This window comes from Calidris pugnax, unplaced genomic scaffold, assembly GCF_001431845.1.
Source record: "Calidris pugnax isolate Ruff unplaced genomic scaffold, ASM143184v1 scaffold61, whole genome shotgun sequence".
NCBI classification, from domain to species: domain Eukaryota; kingdom Metazoa; phylum Chordata; class Aves; order Charadriiformes; family Scolopacidae; genus Calidris; species Calidris pugnax.
The window spans coordinates 3134833-3155552 of record NW_015090945.1 but is presented as its reverse complement, the minus strand read 5'-3'; the positions used below and the strand labels follow the sequence as shown (position 1 = coordinate 3155552).

General features: G+C 35.2%; 1 long non-coding RNA gene across 1 annotated transcript in view; it reads right to left on the bottom strand.

Annotated features, from left to right (window-relative positions):
* The window catches only part of LOC106893712, a 35004-nt gene extending 18248 nt beyond the window's left edge, over nt 1-16756 (bottom strand). The window contains exons 1-4 of the long non-coding RNA XR_001413154.1: nt 16614-16756; nt 15730-15879; nt 12528-12679; nt 3581-3762 (exon numbers count right to left, since the gene is read on the bottom strand). This is a non-coding gene — a long non-coding RNA (uncharacterized LOC106893712). The remainder of the gene's footprint in view (nt 1-3580; nt 3763-12527; nt 12680-15729; nt 15880-16613) is intronic.
* Nucleotides 16757-20720: the final 3964 nt, after the last annotated feature.

Sequence of the window (20720 nt, the reverse complement as noted above, 5' to 3'; positions counted from 1 at the left end):
ATCGGGGGAGAATCAATATTCATAAAGCAATTTGTGTTATGATACATTGATAACCCTGGCTTTATCATGAGTAACTATTTCAATTGCTTGATTAGTTTTTCACTGCATATTTATCTTTACATTAAATCTTTCTATACTCTCAAATCACCTTATTAAAAAATACTTATTCAAGCAAATGACTAGCAATTTACTGTATTTCAAATATTTTTTTATACCCTAATGACATATACTAAAAATACTGGAAAAGCAAAACACTTATCATAAAACTAAGTGAAAAAATTAATCCAAGTTTTGTGTAGAATTTCTTCAACTAATATTTCCAGAGAACTTGTATGCAATAGAACCTTGACAAATCAAAACTTGTTTGTTTTCTTCACCCAGTATCTTCCTCACCCCACTCCCAAACATTTAAATGTTTTGAATGGAAACACTTTGCTACCATACAGCCCACAGGTGGCAACAAAATTCAGTTGAATAAACTTTATTATATTATTTCTGTTCAAGGCTCAGTCATGCTCCAGAATTCATACACCACTGTAGTGAAATAATACAGTAAATAATCCATCTCCATTAGTCCCTTGTGGTATCAGTAGGGTGGAAAAAGGGTCTCAGTCATTCTACTAATTCTCTTTTTTTCCCCCACTTTCTAATCTAAACACATTCTATCATCCCTCTTTTTCTATTAAAAAAATCTCAACCAATAAACAAACCCAAACTCCAAAAGAACAAATCATCTACATATAAAAAATAAGACTCAGACACTGGGAAAAATCACATATTATTTTATAATTTTTTTCTCTCTGCCTTAAATCATTCCCTCTTAAATCATTGTCTTTCTGGATTGGATATTGTTCAGAGTAATGACCAGTATTTATGCCTGTGAAATATTTAGGACACTTATCAGTAACAGTAATAGATAAATAAAATAATTGTGTATCATTTAGTGAATTGCTGGGGAAAGGTAACTTACCAGATCAGATCACCATCACCTCAGTTTAGACATCTGCATGTAGGTGATTAAGAGTGACCACATACCTACACTCCCACGAGGCTGAGTGGGGACCTGGCTGTACGGTCACCTGGAGAGACTCTCAGCTCAGCTGAGAACAGACATTAATATTTGAGCTGCTCGGTATTTATTCAAGCCTTGATTTCACTCACTGAGGTGATTATGTCTCCAATGACCACAACGAGAACTGAGAAACTCACCTCCTATTTTCCCATCGAGGCTGTGGACACCTACAGTTAGACAAAACAAACGTTGTACCAAGGCCATTACCTGAGTACTGTGGCATTTTATCCGTTTTTCCACTGCATCACTGTCCAGCTGGAGAATTTCAAGCTGAGACTGCTCGTCTAAAAGCTCATCCTGTACATAGCAGTTTTTCCTGGGTGTTTCTTCTATTTTTTCTATTCGATTTTAATGGTTTTTAAGCTTTAAAACAGTTTAGATTATATGGTATAATTTACATAGAAAAGCTTTTCTGCCAAATCTTTATTTCTATTTCTGTAAGTATCCAATTTAAACAAACATTTTATTATATTCTTCCACGGATCTCAATCCCTTTCATCCCTGTTTATTAATTACAGGGATGAAAATTATAAGCAAGCAAACTACATTATTTTTTTCTCAGCTGTGTCAAGTTAAAAGTAAAAACAAACAAACAGGCACTCCTCTCTGTAGATACACATGCAAGAGAAGGGGAGGCAGAGACAAACTGGTTTTCTTGCAGTTTACTTTGCTTTATCAATAGAAAATGAATTTAACCCAAATCTCCAGAGCAGGCAAGAAAATTACCATGGAGCAAGACAGAATGCAAATATTGCCAGATTGTGTGTATTTTTTTCCCTTCAGAAAATACGAGGAAGCCTAATGCCTTTTTCACTGAAAAAAACCAACCAAACAAAAAAGTCATTGCAATTTTTTCCATAGACTCTCAGTCCATGCACAGAGACAGACGTTGTAGAGTAGCTTGTTTCTGACTCCACAGGCTCATTTGCTTTCTGTTATAACTTGGTCTTCACATTGTTTTATTCGAACAGTATCCATTTTTTCATCCTTGCTGATACCTAAGGCAAGACACTTCACTATTCTGTGCTTCAAAATCCATCTCTATATAAATCCATGTTATACTCCAAAAATACTTAGATAAGTAGACACACATACGTATTAAATCCTAGAATGTTTAAAAATTTAAATTAAATTCCCCATGATTAGCGAAATGTGAATGCGAAGTATTAGTTAAGAGTTAGTTGTTGTTATCACCACAACTGTTATTTGTGCATTCTTTAAAATTTGTTGGTATTTTTTTCATCCATTAGGTATTAAATAACACAACTACTTGCCTCAATCCAATCTGAAAATAATTTTGAAGTTCTATAGAAGTATCGCACAATGTCATGAACCATTAGAACTTTCTTTTCACCATCAAAAGATAAGTATAAATAGTATTTTTAAGAATACTACTGCAAATATCTCACAGTTTAATGTTTGCTAAATAAAAATAATACTTCATGTAAGTATTTTTCCTTTTAAGGTTTTGTACTAATGTTGTATGTCATTACACATTACTAAAGCTTATAAATTTTTAACACTACATATTGGGCAGACAGAGACATTTATAGGAGTGAGGGCTTTAAAGATTAATTTGTCACTTTCTTGAAGAGTTTCTGGAAGTAGGCCTGAGTAGAATAACAACTATCAACTTTTAAAAATTTGCATTTTTAGAGATTTCAACAGAGTATCTAATTCAAAATGGGATGATGCCAATCCCTTTTCCAGCAGCAGTAACAAAAAGATTTTTCTAGCTTTTTGTATACTCTATGTTTATGTGCTATATAATCTGGAAAGTGTATTTAACAATTAGGAGTGTTGATGTGCACCATCAATTGATCTGGATTATAAATAACTATTTTTTTCCCCATAAAAAATACATGGCTAAATCAAACAATTTTTTTTTTTTTTAAGATTTCCATGGAAAGGTGCTACTTTCGTAGTACCTTGAGTTCATAGATTTAGAAAATTATTTTTTTCTTTATCCCCAAATTGTGTTGACTTTGCATAGGACAAGACAAGACATGAGGTCATCTACTTCAGCATTGACAAAAGCTACTTCTACTTCTCCACCCCATGCAGCCCATGTAAGCAAGATAACTAGGTCCAGAAGAACACAAAATTCGGCATGGATGACCTGTTGCAGAAAACCATGTCCTTTTTTGCCCAGTACAGAGGGCATTAAGGATATGAAGAAGAATAAACTCAACGACAAGTAATTCAGATCAAACTTACAGTTCCTAGGGAGTATCTTTAGAAATAAGTCCCAACTTAGTAAGTTCCCAGGTCCCAACTCATCTCAATGACACCAGTTCACTTAAGTAACAAAATAGTGTTATGTCAGTTAAATCTATGACAAAATAGCATAATTTTTCAAGCTTTGGTTGTAACTTAACAGAGATGAACTTCTGTATTTTTCCTGACAAACTGTCTGCTCATCTCAGATTTCTGATTAGCTTCTTTTCTGGCAAAGAGTACTTCAAAATGAACTCCAAAAATGCTTTTCCCACAAGTGTGAATGCTTACCAACTCCTTAAAGTAGAGGTCAGCATCAATTTATTATTGTGCACAAGCAAAAAGTGACAGGAGATAAAGTGTCTCAATACTTCTTCTGTCCTTCCCACTTCTTGGACTATTTTAATAACAAAGTCATCTTACTTGGAGACCAGGCAGTCATTTTGTTCCTCTTCTTACAGGGGCAAAATAAACTGGTGGTAAAAGAGAAACAAATATTAGGTGTGTGAGTGAATATTTTTAACTGCCCTGTAAAAATTGATTCATATATATTCTGATAAACTTACAGAATAGTTATTTGCCTTCCTACATATTGTTCTAGCCCAGTATTTGAAAATGCATTTGGAAAAGAAAGCTACAGAAAGGAATTTCTCCGGAAATACTTAATAGCTCTTAAGCAAATATACCAGCAGAAATGGTTGCCTATTATATAACCAAGGTTAGTTCCCTGACGTGCTTCTGATCTCATAAGTATTGGTGTTGGAGTGTACATCTCATATAGCAAACTCAGGATCATTTAACTAGCACCTTATGTGCCAGGCTGGATGGGGCTTGGAGCAACCTGGTCTGGTGGGAGGTGTCCCTGCCCAGGGCAGGGGGCTTGTAACTGGATGAGCTTTAAGGTCCCTTCCAACCCAGACCATTCTATGATTCTATCTTGTAGAACCTGAGCAACTGCAGTATCACTGAGCATATGAAAATGCTGAGCCAGTTCTGCTAAACATCGGATGTGTTTGCCTGTACATATTTCTCTTTATGAAACAAGGTGAAAGTGGATTCAGCTACTATGACAAATATTGCTTACACTGTGCAGTGATGCAAGTGTCACACAAACAGGAAAGGTTGTCAGAAATGTATAGGTTCAGTAGCAAAAAGTTAATCAAACTTGTGGTCTACCAATGCCAAGAAATACTAGATGTAAATCTCAGCAAAGAAACAGCTATGAAATGGTCATAATCATAGAATTGCCTGGGTTGGAAGGGACCTTTCAGACCATCAAGTCCAACCATCAACCCAACGCTGACAAAAACCATCACTAAATATGTCTCTAAGCACTGTGTCTGCTCTTCTTTGAATAGCACCATGGATGGGCACAGACCAACTTTTAGAAGCATTGAAACAAGAGGATGAGGAAAAAACAGCTGATGTCTGGCACATCAACGAGATACCTCCAATTAAAATAATAGTCACACTTGACAGCTTTCAGCAAAAGGTATCAGAGAGATGGGAAGGGTCAGCAACCCATAGGAAAAATGCTTCCAGGGAAGCAGGAGAATACATGAGGAAGTGAGTGTGGGCTGCAATCATTGTGTCCTACCAGTCCTTGGGAAGTAAATGTAAATTCTTTCTTATTTCTCAATGAGTCAACAAACTTATACTTAAATTTAGCAACAGGCAAAGTGAAAGGACTATAAACTACTGTCTTTCTCTAAGAATAAATAAAAAAAAAAACCCTGAAAATTTACTGTTATGTGGATTTATTTATCCGTGGGGAGCTGACATTCCTGGAATCCAATTGTTAATAGTCAATCAGGGAGACAGTTACAGATTAAAGGGGTTCTCATGCAAAAATGGTAAGTGATGGATGAACGCTGTGGTAATAATGGTCAACCATAGACAGAAGGAAAGAAAAAAACCCTATTGAACGCTGTGGTAATAATGGTCAACCATAGTCAGAAGGAAAGGAAAAACCCTACGGAAACTCTAAAAAACCACCATATTTTTCCTTTTAGAGATTTATCTGACAGATTATTTGGCTAAATAGACCTTTGGTTAGATTTAAAATGGGAAATCTTACAAACTTGCATATGAAATTCTTTGACCATAAGATCTACTGATCAAATTTTACTTCATAGCTGCATACAAAAAAGCCTAAGCTCCTCAGACACATTCCATTCATATTTGGTTGGAACTGATGGGACTACTATTAATAGTAGTTGACAACACTGTCTACCACAGAACATTCAATAAAAAATTCTACTTCAAAAGACTGTAGTAGTTTACGGAGTCCCAAAGGTCTTTTAGAGGCCTTAAGAGGAGCCCTGATGTAAACCTAGGGGTTACTGGACTTAAAAATATATACGTATTGCCACTCTGAGCTCTGACAACTGAAATCCATCTTAAAGGGAACTTCAGATGAACATAAGTCAATTACCTTAATATTAAAATCAAACATAAGAATGGCCTCCTCTTAAGCCTCCTGTTCTTTGTAGAAGAAAGTGCTGTCTGTTATAGCTTCTGTTCATGACAACAATAGATTCCTTATGAATCTGAGTACAATTTTGAAAGAATTCAAGAAAAAGAACAAGATCTTTTCCTTGCTTTAAAAAATTCTTTTGACTTTTTGCATGATATTGCTGATGCTTATCCTTAAAGGACTAGCAAATAATACAGCTTTGAAAATTACAGGCAAAAATTTACAGTTTATGTCAAGGTTAAGCTTCTTTTACTAGAGTTTGTTACTTTCAAAGTTTCATTTGATGTCTATGAACCAAAAAGCTTTTCTCTACTCTCACTAGTTTCAGCAAGATGATGTCATCAAGAAATTCAGTTCTATCTTCACCTATTGTCAGGATGGCATTATAGCAGTATATCATTCTGCTGCTACCCCTACGTTTTCAATTATTAGACATGGTTTCTGTTGTCTAGAGCGTTGCCCACCTTCATCTGTTTGGATTGAAATCTATCTTGCTGATTTTTGCTCAAGGCCAAATTATCTTGGAAAGTGTAAACAAAAACAATGTGGTTATTTCTAAGAATGATATTAACAAATATAAGTGAGTGTGTGTATGCAGAGAGAGAGACATCATTTATCTGAAAAGTTTTGTACCCATTTTGTTGAAAAGTTCTGATGTCTTGCAAAAGGGCAGTGCCTTGCTGTGGCTCTTCATTACCCTGTCTTTTTGCTGCCTTGGAAATAGAAAATTAAGAGAATTTTTCAGACACATTGGCCTGGATGGCACAAGGTGGCCCAAAATTACCTGCTAGAGAACCTCTGCTTGCCAAATCTCTGCCTGACCTCGTCGAGCCAGACAATACCCCACACCAAGCAAGGAATCCCTTGACAGCTATTTCTCTGGAAAAGGATCCATATGAATAAGGTGAATCCAGTTTTACTTTTTAGGCTGGGTACCTCCTGAACTCTGTTGGACTTGGGAGAAGGCTCTGATGCTGATTTTACTTTTTACAAAATATCACTGGGGCAAAATCAAATATTCAGCATTCGCAGTAAACCAGAACTAAGGATGCCAGGCATCTTAATTTCTGCCCAACGTCTGTATGCATGTTTGTAGCTTTATCACTTGGTATTGTCACTTCTTTTAGACATCCAGCTTATATGATGAGTTTTATTGCTTAGGGAGCAAATAGTTCAGCATTTTGATTTCTTATCATTTATCTTTGTTCAAAGTGCAATATTCAAGTGCTGATCTGAATTTAAAAAAATGTCCTTGGCTCATAAGCTTCTCTACAAGAGTTTCTGAAACCTTCAAATTAATTCACACACAAATTTTTATTTTTAAATTCCCTGGTCATACATACTGCACAAACTAGTTAGATCCAAAACAAGGTCCTGGAACAAACTTCTAGTCCATTCAGTGACAAATTCTGAACCTGCACCCGACAGACAATGTCCACATGCACCAGCACGCACAATTGGAACTGAGAAATGGTGCTCACATGCTGACACAACTGAAATAAAGTGTAAATATAGCCACTGATTTTCAGCACATAAATATATCCTGTGATGTGAGAATATAGTTCTGTTATTTTACAGATCAGCAGCTGAAGAAAACAGTTTTGGGGACATGGGGTAAAGGAAGACAAGGAGGCTCAGGTAGAGCAAAAATAAAATGTGGCATCGCTTTCTACCAGAATGCTCATTTGGGATACGTGAGAACATAGATTAATTTCTCTTTTAGTTTGAAGCAGTTTAAACCAACACAATTCCATGTTATTCTAAGAGGGACTGTGCACTCAGTCTTTCTTGCAGTCTTCCCTTTTCCATAGACAATTTTAGCAGTTATTGACTCCAAGAGAGACAGAAAAACCTGTATGTGCTCGGGCATTACTGTCCTCCTCCCGTAACGTGGATGACCTTGGCTCAAATTCCCAGTCAGACAAAGGACACAACTGAACCTTCTTTTCTCACATCTTTTGTTAATGTTTCTTTGTAGAGATCTTTCACTGCTCAAAGGAAATCACCATTGGCTACAGTTGTACTTGGGAAAGCTCAGTCCACTGCTGATCAGCTGGCAGTGTCTCTGAGGGGATACTCAGAAGAGTTTAGATGAAGTATCGTGCTAGATTTCTGTGGGAGAGGCCAGGAAAATATTTAGTTCTCCAGCTCAGTATTCAACAGTCTTCACCACATGGTTACTTTATTTTTTTTTCCTAGAGATTTCTTTTTCATCAACTATGCAACTTCCTACTCCAACAACTCAGAGAAAGAGTCCTGCAATCAACTTACTCCAATGGACGTCGCCTATTAATGCCTTGATCCTTGCCTTTGCTGGTGCTAAGCCAGGACAAAGGTAAATGATAGAATTTTGGTGTAGAAATAAGACATTTTCATAAGTTGTAACAAAAGCTGCTGATCTGAGGTTGCAAAGGTCTTCCCTTTTTTTTTTTTTTTTTATTAATCATGGAGGGTGAAGAGAAAAAGAATAACTTTTAAATAATACTTTATATTTATCTACACATCTGTTTGGCTCTGAACAATTTTGTCCAAGTTAAAAAAACAAAGCAAAACAAAACTCAGGCTACTTGTCAGATTGTATTAATCACACACACAGAACCACAGGTTTAAAAACTTTTCAGTCTTCTTAAGGCAGTCATAACCTATTTTTCTTTTCTTAGTATGCTGCATCTTTTAAATACACGCTTCATTTCTTTGTCATCTGGCTCTGTCCCATGTTGGAATTGCTCCCTGCTGTTAATTAGAGGTGACTATGATTTGATTAATCTCAAACATGTGTTATATATGCACAATATGGAAAATTGTATTTTATATTTTTCTACTTAAAACATGTTTGAATGTAATGGAAATAAGCCAAACATTTATTTTTTTTTGACTCAGGACCTAATCTTATCACAATGAACAATATGGATATGATCAAAATAAGACATTCTAATCCATTTGAAGTGTTAAAAGTTCACAGAAATATGCACTAATCATGTACAGTGTTTCTCAATATAATACAAACAGGATTTTAACGCCATGAATGCATACCATCTGAGCATCACTGCTATGTGTAAATCTGAAGTTCTCCACCTCTCTCCCCACTTCCACAAAGTTTTGTTGCAGTCTGACAATTTGCTTTTCCTGGTCCCACATTGTTGGCCCGATTCCTATGAAGACTGTTTTGAAGACACTACTCACATTTTTCAGACCCAAAGAGCAGTCAACAATGGATATAACATTTCCATACTATTCTATATAGCTCTTGGTCTGGCAAGGTCTTTAATAACTACAGTACAAATACAAGTTCGTTGACTAGGACAGGATTATTCATATGGTTAATCTAAATTTTGAAGTTAGTAATTATACAGTTATGTGAAAAAAGTTCAATATATAAGGAAAGTTAAGCAGATGATTAAATGTTTTCCGGGTTTCTAAACACCTTAAAGATCACTTCTCAATAGAAAAGTTTTGAATACTTTATGTCACATTAATGCAAGTGTCTGTGCATTTCTGTGCAAAGTGTACAAAGTACTATGAGTATTAACAAAAGTTCTCAAAGAGATTTCCTCAGGCTATTCAAAAGAGGTTATTTTAAATAAGTTAAATCTAACAATTTTAATTTTTAAAAATGACAATTATTTAATTTGCTGGCTATAATTTTTTTGATGTAGAACTTTGTTGTTATTATTATAATTATTATTATACAGCCTCCAGTGGTGGCTGAAATATAATTCTAATTAATTTTTCCTACAGCTGTATACAAATCAATAACTGTAAGCATCCCAAAGGAAAAGCATTCTGTATGGCCCTCCAAGTTCCTAATGAATGCAAATAAGCTGACCTTTCTCTGACAACTCTGAATATTGTTCCACAATTTTGCCATTGAAATTGCTGTAATCAGCAATTTATACAGCAAATATGGAGCCAATATTAGTTGTAAATAACTATTCATTACAAGAAGGTGTATTGTATAGTTACCACAGTAAACAAAGTTTACCATTTTAGGAATCAGTTTCTCTAACATATTTTGTCAAATAAGGTCTTAAAAAAAAATATGAATGCTCTCTTTACTTATATATAAAAAAGTACTTTGTATCTTTTTTAAATACTCCGGTATTAATTCTCCTTTTTTTTTTTATTATTGAAAAGACAAATGCCTTCAAGCTATGATTATTACTTTTGAATAACACCTTTTTTATAAGTACAGCAGTGAACCTGAAATGAAAGGAAGATTACAGTAAAAAAAATACAAAACCAAAACACAGCCAAGCGAATTCTGCATTTAAAAGTGTCTATATGTCTATGAAAATTCAATATTTCTCATGCGATGGTATAATAAAACTGTGAGTGATTAGAACAGATATGAAACAATGAGCTGCTGTAGTACCACTGCATCTAGTATTTATCCGTCACAAATACTTCCAAAGAGTCCTGGAAAAATTAAAGTCTAAATAAAAGCAATAGCACATTTTTAACATCTATTTTAAAATGAAAGGCCTATAAAAGTTTAGGAGGAATTGAGATTTGGAGCACTTGCAATAGATCATTCTAGTTTCTACAAAACATTAAAAATGTCTATTAAAATTCTATTTAGAGCAGATCTGAAGAAATAGTACTTACATTAAATGTTAATTACAGATGCACACTGAAGTCAGAAAAAGCAACAGAATAAAAAAAAAAAAAAGAAGTAATAAAATGTTTTGGTTTATCATTTCTATTCAGAAAAAATGACTGGAAAATATATGGCTGGAAAGTACCAGCCTCAACTGAATGCTATATTAATTAATATGTTTAAGTCTCCTTGTTTTGAAGATATAAGTTATTAAATTCTTCGAAGTAATTTCACTAAAATTATTAGTTCTCTTTGTCCTATTTTCATGTTTTGCAATAACTAAATTTCTGATTTAATAAGCTTCCAATGTTCTGAGATTAGAATAGAATATCAACTAATGTCATGTTCGTATAATATGTGTGGTATTTTAAAAGAACAGTCCTTTCTTGATGACATTTCCTCTAGATCTCTGCTCTCATACTTGTAATTCTTTCATGTTCAGAATGAATCCCTGCTACATCTCACTCAATATTGATCTTCAAGGCATTTCTCCCAATCCTTTTCCCAGTGTGGTCACTGAACAGTATAAAAGTTCAATAGGAAGATCAGCTGCTCATCCACTTTTTGCTAAAGCAATTTGTATTATGGATTTATTTTAGCAGTCTACAGTGGCAGTTGCTGTTTTTACTATTTAAATGCTTTGATTATCTGACCTTGCTTACTTTATCTTTTTAAGTGCTGTGCATGGGCTTTAAAGTTGATCAATAAATGGGGATTCCTCCACCACATTATGTTTAAATCAATCCTGATTCAGACTATTTGTATTTCACTCTTATGAGTCCATCTGTCTTTCTTAATTTTATATTCTCTTTTCTTAAATAATTTTGCCTGCCACTGCAAATGCTTACTGTCAGGTAGATTTCCGTTGCAATCAATTCAACTTTTCCCAGTAGTAACTGTAGTGTCTGGGAAGACACAATTGTATAGGATCATATCCTATACCTGGACAGTCATCTCCTATATTATTGTTATTGTTTAATTTATTTATTTAAGTATTTCTGTCATAGGTACTGTGAAAGTCAATAAACACAATTTTCACTTACTTTAGGTCTCCATTTTTCCAATAATACTTAGAAAACAAAGGGTTTGTGGATGTCTTAACTACAGTTTTATGTTTATAATTTTATGTCCTCTGCATTAACATCAAACTAAACTGTACAAACTTATTACAATTTTTCAGATTTACAATTTCTCTGAGAGAAACGGACAAAACAATGGAGCGAACCAGCCTTCAGCTATGTCCTGGTAAACCTTAGAACCCTCCAATCAAATTAAAGAACTTTAATAAGTCCTGAATTTGTGCAGTGTAAAAAGTTTCACTCTCTAAAAACATTTTGTTATATATTGTATCAAATTTCTTTAATATAGCTAAACATTTAAGATATTTCAAGTTTTTTAACTTCTTACAGATTTTAAAGTTTACCTTTCTTAATTCATAATGAAAAAGTTATCACATCTGTAAGAAGCCTTAGCATGGATATGTCAATATAGAAAAGGAAGAAGAAACTGTATATAAAATCTAACAATGCAGTTAACATGCTGAGCACGTAGGGAATTATCTACCTACAACATATAAAACTTACCAAATTACTACTTCGATCTCATTTAAACATCTCCACAAATGTTCAGAAAAGGAAATACCATTTCCCCTTTCTTTAACTAAATCACACACACACACAAAAACATGAATTTAGATTTCCATTAAATTAATCTGAATTAAAATATGAAGCCAGTCACTTCACTGATTTCCTGTAAAGCTGACATCATAATTCACTCCTTAACTTCCATAATAAAGCATCACAACTACACAATAAAATCATGAGCAACACAATATTAAAATAGTTTTCATCTTCAATCTTGCAAACTTGTGAACAGCTTTTCACATGTTTATGGGGTAATTGGTTCCGTGAAACAGCTGACATTCATATATGCTAGAAAGACTGAGGCCTAGAATGCCATTATGATCTGATACTACTTTATTCAGCTCGCTACATAATACATTATTTTTCCATGCACAAAAGGAAACTTACCCCTTTCTTCGAATATTCTAGTTCTTCACCTGACTGAGACTATTTCTGCTAATTCCAGGTTATTCCAGGTCCAGTGGACACTGAGGCCCTGAGAAGCTTCTATTCTTCCTCTATTTTTGATGCTGTTATTCTTACCTTAAAGTTCTCCACACTTTTCCCGGATTTTTCAGAGAAAATTGGAATTATTCAATCATAAGTTTGACAATGGTAAACGAAGTGAACATATTGCAATAGCTGGGAGCATTTCTGTTCAGTTGTAGGTCCATATGGTGCACACCATGATGCCTCTGACAAGAAGGGAAGGACAAAAGGGGACGTGACCACAAACATTTTAAACATTTATATAATTAGAAGATGTTAATGTTAATATTAACATAACTTAGGAAAAAAAAATAATGAGATGACAGAGCTTTAAATCATATTAGCATCAGTGATGATGGTGGTGAATATTTGGCCTACTTTATGAAAGTCACTATTAAACTTGTGTTAAAAATATAGTCCAAGTGAAAGTAAGCACATAAAGTATCTAATCAGAAACAGTCCCTGAATTAAGAAAAATGGATCAGGATTTTCACTGGTAACTGTCTATGAGCATGAAAGAGAAATGGCTCAGGCATCAATGTAGAAAGTAACCCATACTGAAAAAACAACAAATATGCAACAGTTATGCACAATGGCACAATGCTGCTTTTGTTCTTTTCCGGAAATGAATAATTTCAGAAATGCAAAATAATGGTTTCTAAGATTTGCCTACTTAAGACTTCAGTACATTTTTTAAATTCAGTATATTTTTTAAATGATTGATTAGTAGTTGTACTGAAATCCTGCCCTCTCGGTATTTTTATAAAGAATATTAGTTAATGCAGGATGTCGCTACTGAAAACGAAGCAGTTTTTACTGATAAGTCATTTCAGGTTTTCACGAGAGCATACTGCCTTGTTCTTTTGAAATTCCACAAACTAATAAAGAAAAATTTGCCCCAATATTTCATTATGGGGTAAATACCTTTAAGTACTTCTGGAATCTCTGGTTGTAAGGAGGAGAGTTGCTTTTGCCACAATCTCAGCCACTTAGAAAATAGAAATGAAACTGCAACGGAGGGTAAGAATCACTAGAAGGAATTACACAAAAGCATCTTGTCGGAGGGGAAAGGGTTCGACTTACGCAATACTTATAATATCACTTGTGAAGATTTTTCATTTTATTGTGACAGCAGAGGGGAAATTTAGAAGAATTCACTGCGCCAAATATTATTCAATTCTGTAGAGCACAGCTTAAAAAAGACAAGTCCATACTGTTTCCCTCAGGTGGGTAAATGTTAAGAGAGAAGAATCCAAGTTTCATGATGCAGCAGCACAAAGCTGGGAAGTGAAAATTATGTTGCAGCAGAGTCCTGAAAATATGACTGTAAAAGTTAATCAATAAAATGTCTATTCCTGTCTATTCACCAGAGGCCCCAGCTGCATAGCTTCACACAATCGATACTACAAATTATTACGATTTCCAGGTTCCCACTGGACATTCCGAACAAATCTTTCAAGTGTAACAGGCTTATATCGGGGGGGAGAGGGGGGCTACCTTAAGTTTATTTCATCCAGGATAAGTATACAACAAATAAAGCTTGTGACTTCTAAAAACTTTCAATTCTTTCCCTCTGAAATACATGTATTTGGGGCACGCAGCGAAACTAGCACAAAATATTATTTTTTTCTTTTAAAAGGTAATATTTTTATATTTATATTTATATATATATATATTTATATATATTTATTTATATATTCCTATATTTATATATAGGAAAACTAATGAATATAATCGACCTTTGATTGTTTTTAAACCCTAGTCAACCATTTCCTTTTTTCACCACTTCCAGGAGAAATAACTTTTAGTGTGAGATTTCATAACAAGGAAATAAAAGCACACAGAAATGGGCTTTTCCCCTCAAAGGCCCCATGATGGCTGTGTCAGAATATCAGCTCTCGGGGTAGTTTATGCTGCGCTGCATCGTCCTTTGTATGGTCCTGTGCTTCCCTCGCCCTGACTCCAGCTGCATTCCCCCGATGCACTGAGGGGGAAGGCAGGTAAAGTCCAGGACTGTGTGACTTTGAATAAGTCATCACCAAAGGGACGGTGCTTTACAGCCCTCCCAGAACCCTTCCTGGTTACTGAACATAACCCTGGTGACATCCCCTGTCCCGGGGACCCAGGGGACAGACCTCCATCCCTCCTTCTGTCTCCCGAGGAACAGGGCAGAGCAGACACCGACTGCCACAGAAGGTCTGCTTGCAGGTACACCGGGGAATTTCAATATTTAAAATCTCCTCCAACTTCATTTTTCAGTTTTTAGCTTTATTATTATTTCAACTTTATTAAAAGTATCATTTTAAATCTGCGGTTTTAATTTACCAGATTCAAGCAATGCTGTGATCCCGCAGTAGGGAGTCAGAATACTTTTTGAAAGCACTGGTGTCACAAATTTAAGGTTAAAACTTAACCTAAGGGTCAATAAAAAATATTTTTGTTAATCAACAGAGCTACAAAAAGATCCCCCTAGCTCAATGTTTGTTATGCTTATGTACAACAGTAACTAACCTCCTAAGTCTCTGAACAAAAGTAGAAAACAGAACAGAAAAGTCAGGTTAGTTAATAATTTTTGCACATTAAGAGATTCCTTCAAGTTTTATTTGTTCACAGAAAGTACAATATAAAACTATAAAAAGTCCCTTTGAAAGTCTTCTGACGGTTATAATTTGTCCTTTGATTTCAACATTAGTGAAACTCCTTTCACTGAACTTTTGCACAATTCCTGCTCTCTCAAAAGTTGGATTTCATCACCCAATCGACCAGCTACAGCTGGGGGTTTCAGTCCCCCCCACCTCTGCCACTATCTCACCCTGAGTTACCACAAGCAGCAGTCCTAGAAGTTTGTAACCTTTATATTTTCAAAGAAGTAGCTACAAAAATTGGCATAACATGGCATTTTGGCAACTGAGGAATCACTTGAAATGGTTAAGAAAACCCACCGTGGCAAAAGATTCAAGACAGGTGAGGAAAGTAAATCAGTGACACTGCTCTCCCTAGAGAAGTACTAGTAATGTCTTTAGAGGTAGAACTACAGGCTGAAAACCACCAAGCTCTTTTATTTAAAGAAATGAAGACACATTACTGAAGACAATGTTTTTTTCCACGAAGCTTTTCCCAGTCCTCAGCAGAAAAATTAACTTAAAACATTTGAACTACAAAAAGTATGAAGTTCCAGTCTAAAAGTCATTTACACAGAGCATGCATTATCATATTTTGATTTTAGACGCATGATGTTTATTGCATCTGAACTTACCAAACTTACTGTCAGAGGAGATTTGCTGAGAGTCTTTGATGCTTGCCACAAATCTGAGATAAAACATTTAGCTTTAAACGTTCAGTCCACCACCAAACGAACAGGCTTCTGTTTGCAGCCAAGTTCCTGTATAAAGTGCTCATCTGGGCTCTGCAATATTACCAAACAGCTTGATATTCTGCCTGGGATTAGACATTGCTGAATAGAGCAGAACTTTAGTAAGAAGAGAGTAACTGTTTGCACGCAAAAAGAATCAGCTGAAGTGAGTGATTTTTACCATACTCTAAATCCTGAAAAATCTGAACAATGAATCAGTTTGTGGCACAATATAAAAAAACTATTAGTTAACATTGAGCTAATTTATAAAAGCTAATTGTTGAACACTGGTACTTTTTAATTAAATCCCAGGAGTTAGCATTCAATGTAATAGATACTAAATTTGGCTGATAAGAGCAGAGTACTTTTTTCAGTGTAAACTTTTCTAAAGTGTACAGAATGCATTTTTTTTTCCATTTCTGTGCCTTGCTGTTGTGACTAAAAGTTCAAACACCAAATTTCCTTTAATTTGGTAGTGTCTTGCTTAAAGACAGCTTCTTTAACAGAAAAAGAAAGACAATAAGACCCATATGTAACCTTTGGTCTCTAAAAAGAGGAAGATGAGAATACCATTAATAGATAGGCAATAAATAATTGCACATACTATTCTACTTCAACACTACAGCATTTTTTTTGATTTCAACAGTAAACCAGACCACTGATACTAGTATTTTCTCAACATTCAATTTCTTAAGTCTAAAATATATTTTAAAGTGTACATTAATCGATCATTTAGATTTAATAGTTTATTCAATAGAGTTAGGGAACACATTTACACTACAGCTTACCTGAGAGAAATGGTTAATACAGTACATATTTAAAGGATTTACTGTCTTCTATTTCTTGAATTCCGAAAAAGCAGTAACTCACTTGCAATCACTAATTTCTTCTTCAGAAGCTACAATATGTTCTTGCAGGGTCTTCAGCTCTGTCTGTGATTTTCTACTGTTCTGTTCTTGGCGAACTGTTTCTGCTATTTGCTCACTTTGCTGCTCTTGAGTTGCTTTCAAGCTGGATTCCATTAGAAGAAGTTTTTCATCTTGACTGGCAAGTTCTTGGGCTGAAAAAAAAAAAAGAAGAAAAAAAAAAGCAAGCATTACATTTTAAACCCAAGCTGAGTAATATTTTTGTTTAAAATGTAATACAGTGCAACCCTCTTTAAGGGCTGAGCAAATACTGTTTTCAGGAGAAGAGCATCGTTCAGTTCCCAAACCTTGAGAGGAAAATACACCATAAACGTATTAATAGCTGGCTTAAGTCGATCTCATTTTATTCCAGTAAACTGAAATAAAGAATCTGGGATTCAATATTTTGCAAACATTTAAACTGCTACCAAATCTCACTGTATATACGCACATTCAGCATTTAGTTCATTAGAAAGCAAACACCAATTGCCTTCATATTTTGCCATGTCAGTCAATCCAGAATTCAAAACAACAGTTTGGAAAAGACAGCAGCTTTTCTACCATTTCACAATCATAATGTATACAATTTAAGCTCAAAGTCTTCAACTTCGGTCAGATTTTCCATGAATTACAGAGCCCATACATAGTAAAGCCCCGTTCTTTCCCAAGGTCATCCAATAGATGGCAATCTTTCCTTAGACCAAGGGAAACCACGGCTGTGCGCTGCCGCCTCGCTCACAAAAATAACTGATTTAAGACAAAGACATTTTTCCTTTGTTCTTTGTTGACCATTTTCCTAAAAGATATATGTACATAGGTTTTAATTTAAATATTTGACCCCTCGTATGTGCACGCACGAGTTTGTGCGGGTGTGCAGATGTCCATGTGCCCAAGCAGATACGAATCCACATACATGTATTTGTTTTTATGCTCTTTCATAAATATATGGCTTCAGGCACATAGGCACATCTAGTTACCGGGTTTAAGATATCATGGAATAAAACTAATCATTAAAACAAGTGCTTCCCAACAAGCATTTTATAGCACACATTCCCTCCATGATGTAGTATTCAGATTATTTTGAAATTTAACACCAGAAAATTTAAGAAATGAAGAAGCTTTTAGTGATAGCAGTTCAGTAAGTATCATAACAGAGGGGTTTGCATGACCATAAATGAACCCCCCTTTTTTTTAACGTGCCGTAGTATAATATTAAAGAGTGATAAGCACACCAGGCTTCAACAAAGTCGGAAAACAGTATTTTCCAGGCTTAGACGGATAGAATCCTTTAAAGAAAAACATTTGTGCTCTGTTAACATGATTCTGCATTTATTGTCTTTAATGTCTGACAACGTTCACCATATGCACAGGATCTGAATTCAACTATCACATCTACCTTTACGAATTCAGAAGATCCAGAAGATCAATCTCTTTATATAAAAAATTGCTTTGTTCTTTTCTCATTGACAGTAACAGAACCCACTTCTCACAAAAAAAAATGACAGCAGTCACCATTTCTGTGAGTAAAAAGTCTTGTATATGTACCGTTTCAATTTGTGCCCCAGGAAGGTACAGAGCTGACATTAACAGCTAAATGTTTATCACCCACAGCTCGTCTGTACCGAGTACCTCTGTGAACTAATGAGTTAAATGGTTATTAATGTCAACACATGTTAAAAAAAAAGTACAGTATAATAAACAACTTATAACAGATTTGCTTTCACATTTAAAAAAATGAGCAACTTTGCTATTGACAAGCCTAAGCTGCCATCATCCAGTAAGCAATACAATATATTACAAAATTCTATTTGTGAGTGCGTTTTGGACCCATTTCTGCACGTTTGTGCATAACTTTCTTGTGGTAGATGCTAGGTCTCATTGAAATCAATATGATATTTACTTGAATAATGTTAATTATCTCTGCATTCCTAGTACTGGATTTCAGTTTGAAATCAGAAGAAGGGTGAATATTTTACATGTAATACTTACGTCTTCCATTTAAAGTTTTTCAGCTGTTGATTCTTTTTATGTAGAAGACAATCTTTTGTATTTCAAATGAAGTTTATTCAAATTCCAGGACTTATTAAGTCACTGTCAATTTATATTTGAAATAGCATAGTCTGTATTACCCAGAAAAGGATCTTGAACAATGCTCTAAAAGTTCTTAGAAGTAGTTCAGAGGTGTGATCTGTTGCCTGGAGAGTTCTTAGAAGTAGTTCAGAGGTGTGATCTGCTGCTGGAATTATCTCCCCAGATCTATTTTTTTCTATCAGTTTTGATTTCTAAACAGACCCAACCCTGTGTATTTTGTAACCGGGGTACCTATTTAAACGTACATAAGGCCATTCAGTCGCTATTTTTCCTGGTGTGTTTTGACTCGCAATGTCCTGGTAGAAAAGGGTTAAATTATTTTAAGTTTACCTATGCCTTGGACTTGAGCCTTGGCTGATCCCAAGCCAGAGGCGCTCGCAGCTGCATGCTTTATTTACAATCCCTTTGTCAGACTTACAACTGCCCCGGGCTATAACATAGTGTACCTAATGTTCAAACTGGCAGGTAATCTTATGTCAAACATACTTCTTTGATTTAAAGTGATCAATAGATTCTTGTAAAGAGGTAATTTCTCTGATGTTTCCACCTTGCCTTTCTTACAGGTGATTCACACAAAAGCCTGCTTATATGATGTACGAACAATAAACAGAAAGCTATAATCATGTTTTTTCAGATGTTTCCGGTGCACAACGATTTTGGATCAATACCCTGTGTAATACAATTATCTGCAATGATCTGGTTGTATTGAAAAAGAATTTGCAGCAGACCTCTAGGGGGTTTTATCCAGAAACACGTATCTGGCAATGTTGTGAATAGTGGAAGAGAAAATTAAGGGGTTGACACAGGCTGTCTATTATGTTCCAAATGACTTCATTAATATTTTATTTGGTAAAAGTAGTATATTTCAAGCTCTACTATACTGTGACTTCAAAATATTAATAATGCAATTTCCTTGTTGCATTTGCTTATTTTGAAAACTAGTTCTAGCACAGATGTTCAGTGTAAAAGCCAAAAGGACGAACCAAAAATTATTTAAAGCAGTTTATTCCCTGTAATCAAATGATTGTTTGGGTTTTGTATCTTATTTTGCTTTTGTGGACACCATTCTCCTGAAAAAAAAAATCTATATTCATTAGTGTGCTACTTCTAAAGCTGTTAAGATATCTATACTGGGGATTAATCATACTGGTTAAAAAGTCACCTAAAATATTAACAATGATATCAAACTTGTTACGTTCCAATTACACTTGGCATTGCCAGCGAATGGGCAGGTGTTCTGGGACAGAAATAGATGTTTCACCAAATTAATATGAAGATGATAGAACAGAAATAGAAATAAAAATAATAATAAAAAAATCGGTTGTGTTTAGTTTTGATGGAGTCTCGGTCTACAGCTGTAAATTTACCCTAAAGCAGAACAGGGAACCTTTCATATTCATTTGATTACAACAATCATACACCTGTATGATTGAAAATTCTATTCCGTTAGACTGCGCCCAACTCACCTTTCCGTAATATCACTATTTTTGTGCGTTATTACCTGTCTCCCTGCACTGCCTATGCACACCCCGCAGGTCCCGATGTGGCTGCGGACCCTCAGTTCTCAGTGTGGTGGTTCCTGCCTCCTCTGATTCCTTTCTTTCCGCGCGTCCTGGAAGCCGGCTCTCCGTGCCTTGACCGCGCTGTGGAGGTGCTCCACCTCAGCCCCTCCGCCTTTGATACCTTCCCTTGCCCGCAGGAAATCAGAGCCCCACTTCCTCAGAAGGTCACCTCTTTTGCCTATCGCCTGTGAAGACAAAAAAGCATTCCAATAGTGCCTTTTATGATGTACTTTTTACGCTGCATCCTGCTATTTTGAGCTATGGGGTTACGCGAGATTATACAGCACCTCATTAGCAACTGGGTCAAGTGCCCACATCTCCTCCGGGATCAAAAAGT